This window comes from Megalops cyprinoides, chromosome 14 (assembly GCF_013368585.1).
Source record: "Megalops cyprinoides isolate fMegCyp1 chromosome 14, fMegCyp1.pri, whole genome shotgun sequence".
Lineage (NCBI taxonomy): Eukaryota > Metazoa > Chordata > Actinopteri > Elopiformes > Megalopidae > Megalops > Megalops cyprinoides.
Genome location: NC_050596.1, coordinates 3,252,533 through 3,260,264, shown reverse-complemented (window position 1 = coordinate 3,260,264; position 7,732 = coordinate 3,252,533).

The window sequence follows — 7,732 nt, the reverse complement described above, 5'->3', positions numbered from 1 at the left end:
CGCTAGTATTTCCGGCTCCAATCGCGTCTGTCTCCGGTCACGTGGTCGATTCAGGCTCACGGTGTGCATAGACATATAACTTACGACATGGATATCATGTGGATAGATCATTCTTTCGTTGAGACGACTGTTCTTTCTGTTATGTATATTATTGAATCTGAGCAGAATTTGCGTTAATAAAACAAATTTATCTGTTTATACTAGTTTGTGTTGCTGGCAGTGTACCGATGTCTGACCTGATGTAAAGAATGCAAACGCATCCAGCGAAAAAGTCTGTGGCGTTGGGTTTCCCGTACCCTGTTCCTGTCTATGTTTATTTTTATTACAATCGAGTTCTATAATTTGGTTTGACTGATACGAATTATGTTGTGGATTTGACATCACTTCGCCATCAGGCTAGCAATTTGCTATCTAGTGTTTTGCTGTTTTTACTGACCGTTCGTTGTTGGATATGTTTGATCGCGAGATGATATAAATGTGTTTCAGTGGTTTTATTCATTTGTTGCCGTTTAACAACGCACACAGACTGGAAACAGGTGATGTTAACAAATGCCACGAAGAAAGGTAGTCAGTATTCAAATTTGTTAAATGTAATTTGTTGTTCATTTGGGCCAGATAATTACACTGCCTAGTCAATAATTAGGTTTAGCTGAGACAGCTGCTCCGAATTTGGTCATGAAGCAAATAACCAACTTCCCCACGGGCAAATACGAGGGACACCCAGGCGTATTGCGAGGAATGGAAACTGGAAGTTTCCTTCTATTCCATCAGGGGGAGCCACAGCAGAGAGAATAACGTAGGAATAATAACCAACGCAGCAAAAGTCTAACCAAGTTAGGCGATTGCTTAGCAGGGAGGCAGTTAGATGGTCCTATATTGTAATGCATCATCACTTTATTTTATAAACGATCCATACCACGAAGCTGTAGGAACCCTACTGTAATTGTACGGATTGGATTTGTTCTGTTTTCCTTTTCCTCCGCCACGTTTTCTAAAAATGGCTATAAAACAGTTAATCGAAAGAAAACTCACCAAACTTGGCAGATTTGTACAAGGCAACAAACTTCATCTACCACACATTTACCCACAGGTCACGTCACTTGGATGCAAAATATTGCTGCCAAATTTTGTCATAACAAAAATGACAAGAAATCTATTGTAAGGCACACAATCCTGAAACACACATACAGTCAGGTCCATAAATATTTGGACATTGACACAATTTTCAGCATTCCAGCTCTGTATAATACCACAATGGATTTGAAATGAAACAATCAAGATGTGCTTTAAGTGCAGACTTTGGCCTTTAATTTAAAGGTATTTACATCCAAATCAGTTGAACGGTGAAGGAATTACAACACATTTTATGTGCCTTCCACTTTTTTAAGGGACCAAAAGTAATTGGACAAACTAACAATCATAAATTAAATTGTCACTTTGTAATACTTTGTTGCAAACCCTTTGCAGTCAATGACAGCCTGAAGTCTCGAACCCATGGACATCACCAGACGCTGGGTTTCGTCCCTGGTGATGCTCTGCCAGGCCTCTGCTGCAGCTGTCTTCAGTTCCTGCTTGTTCTTTGGGAATTTTCCCTTCAGTTTTGTCTTAAGCAAGTGAAATGCATGCTCAATCGGATTCAGGTCAGGTGATTGACTTGGCCATTGCAGAACATTACACTTTTTTGCCTTTAAAAACTCTTTGGCTGCTTTCGCAGTATGCTTTGGGTCATTGTCCATCTGCATTGTGAAGCGCCGTCCAATGAGTTTTGAAGCATTTGGCTGAATATGAGCAGATAATATTGCCCGAAACACTTCAGAATTCATTCTGCTGCTCTTGTCAGATGTCACATCATCAATAAATATAAGAGATCCAGTTCCACTGGCAGCCATACATGCCCACGCCATTACACTACCACCACCATGCTTCACTGATGAGGTGGTATGCTTCGGATCTTGAGCAGTTCCTTCCCTTCTCCATACTCTTCTCTTTCCATCATTCTGGTACAAGTTGATCTTTGTCTCATCTGTCCATAAGATGTTGTTCCAGAACTGCACAGGCTCTTTTAGATGTTTCTTGGCAAACTCTAATCTGGCCTTCCTGTTTTTGAGACTCACCAATGGTTTACACCTTGTGGTGAAACCTCTGTAATTCCTCTGGTGAAGTCTTCTCTTAATTGTTGACTTGGACACAGATACACCTACCTCCTGAAGAGTTTTCTTGATCTGGCCAACTGTTGTGAAGGGGTTTTTCTTGACGAGGGAAAGGGTTCGTCTGTCATCCACCACACTTGTTTTCCGTGGTCTTCCAGGTCTTTTGGCATTGCTGAGCTCACCAGTGTGTTCTCTCTTTTTAAGAATGTACCAAACCCATGACTTGGCCACACCTAATGTTTTTGCTATCTCTCTGATGGGTTTGTTTTGATTTTTCAGCCTAATGATGGCTTGCTTCACTGATAGTGACAGCTCTTTGTACTTCATATTCTCAATGACCTCACCAGATTCCAAATGAATATACCACACTTGAAATGGACTCTAGGCCTTTTATCTGCTCCTTGCAAATGAAATAACGAGGGAATTACACACACTTGGCCATTGAACAGCTGAGTAGCCAATTGTCCAATTACTTTTGGTCCCTTAAAAATGTGGAAGGCACCTATAAAATGTGTTGTAATTCCTACACTGTTCAACTGATTTGGATGTAAATACCTTTAAATTAAAGGCCAAAGTCTGCACTTAAAGCACATCTTGATTGTTTCATTTCAAATCCATTGTGGTATTATACAGAGCTGGAACGCTGAAAATCGTGTCAATGTCCAAATATTTATGGACCTGACTGTATGCCCCTTGTCATCCGGAACATATCTGATATATGGATTTGTCAGTTCTGCCCTGGGCCGTAAAGTAGCCTATACCCCAGCAGCCCAAACGGGTCCCGCCCCCACCTGTCAACAATTATTATGATAATAAAAACTTTAAAAAAAAATGATAATAATAAAAAAAAAAAAAAAAAAAATTATATATATATATATATATATATATATATATATATATACATACATACATATACATATATACATACATACACACACACACACACACACACGCACACATATATACAATTACATAGGGTGCACATCATAGTCTTTATTTTCAGAGCTAATATTGGCGTAAAAATAAAACAAATATTTTTTTTAAAAAATCTTTGCTGGTCCATAGTTTTCTTTGTTATATACGTCAGAGACTTTTGGTCCAATTGATACATTACAGCAAATTCGAATCACTACAACTCAGTGACATCACCAGTCTGAAAACAGAGCCACTTTGAAAATGAAACGAAAATACCAAAGCGGTGTCCAAAAACGGCACAATAAACAAATTATTTGGCTGTATTTACTGCCAAACTTCCGAAAATAACATCTATATTTGGAACAGTAAATCCTGTCAGCTGTGAAGGATGCAGCCTGTCAGAGTTAACAGGTAAGCTAGTTCAGTGTTTCTCAACCCTCTCCTGGAGTACCCCCTGCCCCGCATGTTTTAGATTCAAATGATCTACTCGTTATGAACTCCTGAAGCTGCTTAATAACAAACTGATCATTTGAATCAGCTGTGTTGGAGAAGGGAGAGATCTAAAACATGCAAGGCAGGGGGTATTCCAGGGCTGAATCCGAATACTCAGTATACACTAACTTCGGTTAAGAACGTACTACCCGACCGTTACTGTAGTACGTACTATTGAGTATGCGAGCGAGTAGTAAGGACACAATTTGGACGTACTCCGCCTCCATCTTACTTGTCCTTTGACCCGGATGTTTAAATGTTTACATGTTTTAAAAATCAGTCTGCTCTACTTAGCTGACTGTCAACCTGAGGTAAAACAAAAAGCTAACGTTACGTAACAACCCAATTGATTTGTTAGCTTAACCAAGTTGACTACACCGCCATCTTCTTTCTCTTTTTTCCCGGGGAATTCTTCTTCTTCGGTTATTCGGGCTCCAGCTAACTTATGGGATAGCGTAGTGTAGTACGTTTGCCTGCTTCGGATCCGGGTACCGTTGGACTACTATTAAATGCCTACTAGGTATTCGGACACCCTACGGTTGTGACGTACTGCTTTTTGCGTACTATATAGTATGGAAGTATGAGCATTCGGATGCAGCCCAGGAGAGGGTTGAGAAACACTGGGCTAGATGGTTGCTGTAGTTTAGGTCAGGTTCACACTACATGACTTTCAAAGTCGTCAGATCGCTGTCCTGTAATCGGGATTTTTGATGTCGTTGTGGTCTGCACACTACATGACTGATCAGCGACAGGGGGTCACACATTACAAGATTTTTCACCAGGAGGAATCTCCGACGAGTCTGTCTGGTCTCCAAACTAGGTTTTGTCATGAAAACACACGCGAGAAGTGACACCGGGAATGACACGATACCATGGGATTTTAGTCTTCCAAAAATGGCTACTGTAGACAAAGATATTATGCTCTGTAAGCAATATGGTCAAGATCTCATCTCACAATATTTGTATTTTGAAGGAGTAGGCCTACTGTTATTATTGATATTGTTTATGTAATTAAATTGTAATGCAAGAGTCACAGTCTTAAGTCATGAATTCATATTCACAGTACTGCAGGATTTTTTTAACATCAAAAAGGCATTGGTGCTCCTGCCAAAGTTCAACCAAATATTCCTCCATTTCTTGGGTCCAAGCAGATCGCAGAACGTCCGTTGTAGCCATGCTTGTTGATATTGTACAACTCCTCCCCCGTGTTTCCCCTCACCCCGTGTCTTGCGCACTCACTGCTAGTCACTACACTTTTCACACTACAGGATTTGGACTCCCTGACAGGTCCAGATATTTAGCCTGCAAGATATCTGTCGGGCGTCTGCGAGACATCGGCGAGTCTCTCGGATGGCGTCTTTGAACAATTCACACATAGCGATCGAGAGCCGATTTGCCTCTGATCTGGGGCTTTTGTCGGCGAAAGCAGGGCTAAAATCGTGTAGTGTGTACTAGGGCTGAACTATACAGCCATCGCGATGTATCGCACAGCTATTTTTAGTGCAATAATAGCTATCCCCGGTATGTGGCGTCAGGTTTTTTTCCCGTATGTTTTTCAGTGGCTGCGGGTGAGCTGGAAACAGGGGACGCAGAAACACTACCTTTAAATCTATAATTACTTTCAGCCTGTTCCCCTTTATCCTCCTTGATTGACAATAAAGCAAATAATTCACAGAATAATTGACACCAATCGTAAATAAATGATTATGCTCGCGAAACAGCGCAGATTGTGTGTAGTTTGTGTGCTTGCGAAAGCTACAACGTGAGATTGTTTAATTAACAAGGATGGCATTTATCGATGTAAATTACGTTAAATGCAGGGACATAAACTTTATTTTGGCGGATGTGAAGTCAATTGTATAAGAAATATATAAGCCTAATAATTACAATAGCCTATAATATAAATATTACATCGAAGATCCAACTCGCAAAGAATCCTAAGTTATGTCATTAAGTAACAATTAACTATGTTCTGGCAGAGAATATCTACATAGACGGGCCCTGGTTCTTTGTAGATCTCCAACTTCCAACATATAGCTAGCACAGCACATGGTTCAGGAATAGAGATAGTAAAATGCAAGGGCTGACACCTTTCAAAGAGTGGGATAAACTGCACTTGCCCGCAAGATACACCAGGAAGTGATAAAATACCACTACACTACACACAAAGAATAGTTCACAGCAAGCAATGAAAATGGCGACCGCCACACAACAGCCGCTAAACACAGTCAATATATTGCACAGCACACCAGTGTAAAACTTCACACAGTGAGAGGGGCTACAGGTGCTACCCGCTACCTTACTCAGGTGTATCCCAATCCATACTGAGCTATAATAATGAGGGAGGAGGGACTAATCTAACACCTAAAGTTTATTATATTACACCTGACCCATCCCACCGTATGATACAAGGGTTACAGTATATTGCGCTTTACCCCTCTCACAGTCTAGCACGGTAATTACATCGCACCTGACCTGTCTCACCGTATGATACAAGGGTTATATTGCACTTTACCCGTCGCACTATACAATACAGGGTCTTAAACCCACGTGCTAAAGGTGACAATATTATAACTGGCTAATATTTCACTAGGACTTAACACCCGCAGAACATTGGGAATACGTCCGGGGGGGCGTCACCAAGAACACGGTGCGCCACCACATTGACAAATGATCACAATAAACACAGAGATACGGTATGGAAAGCTAAAACTACGATGTGGGAAAAACAGTGGTTTAAAACAATGATACAGTAGGTCCTGCACAACAAACAGTTGTCAGCTTGATACAGATTAACAATTACATTCAAATCAAATCTCAGAATTACATACCTTTACACCGTGGGGGGCTGCACACAAGCTGACGCTAGGGACCTGGCTTCACGGGCAGTACAGTAACCATGCTCTAAATGTACAGATCAACATGGGACTCCCTTCAGCTAATTGCACCTGATGAATTACACACCCACATCCAACAGGCAACACAAAATGCATCCACCATTTTCCTGTAGCCACCAAGCCCACACTCACCAGTATTATCTTCTCTTTTACTGCCCCGCAGCATATCTGGGAAGAGGCTAGCATGAACAAGACTAATTACGAGCATGACCAATGTAACTAGCTACCCGCTAAGCCCCATCACATGCGTATTTCCCCCTCCCAATTAACTATAAAACTATCAGCTAAATTAACAAGACCGATTTAATAAACTGTTGTAGAAGCATGTAAACCAACTAATAGTTAGCATGACAATAAATCACAGCCATAAGCAACAAGTAGCCTGATGAATTACCTTTATAGAGTACTGCAACTCAGTTCTCCCAGGACAGAATGAAGCACAGAAACTATGTGGATTCTACAACAGAATTTAGCAATTAACCATCAATGCTACACGGCTATGCATTTCAACCAAACAACCAAACCCACTCCTAAGCCATTAACATAAAAATGTTGAGTTAAAACAGCATCAACATACCTTCCTCTAGATGCTGTGCACTTCTAGCCAAACTATATTTAAGAGTCTCATGAGAATCACCTGTCTTTCCCAACCTGTAGCAGATTTATTTAAAGATGTGCCACACCCACCCAATATATATATACTAGGTCCTAAAGTCCTATGGGTTACACTCACCCCCCACTTTTGAAGGTCACTGTCCCGGGGACAAATTCTGTACTGCCAAGGCCTGAAATGCGCCTTCATGATATTTACTGCTGAGTGAGCTGCAGCCCCAAATCATCTATCATCTTGCGGTGCAACTACCAACCGTGGGAGGTTATAAGGGGTCGAATGTTGACCTGCTGTCTTCCGAGAGGAGCGTCTGGTCCCTCCTTTCTCTGCCGACAAACTTACTTGGGGGTTTGTCTCCTGACATGGTCCTTGCCCTGGCTGAGATACCCAGAGGTGGCCAGGACTTGGGGACCGGGGCATACTATCCTATCTTCATCGTCCTCACTGTCATTGTTTTTCCGTGGCCTAGAAACCTGGAGGGGATCTGAAGGGGCATGGTTATTTGGTAGTGAACCAGAGGCTAGCACTGTTGGGATAACCCGCAACTCTGTACAGTGAATGTTTCTCTCAGAAAATGTGTTCTCCCGCAGCTCCAAGCAGAGTATCAACTGTCAACAATGGTTTACGACCAAACATCAGCTCGTAGGGGGAATAGCCAGTGGATTGGT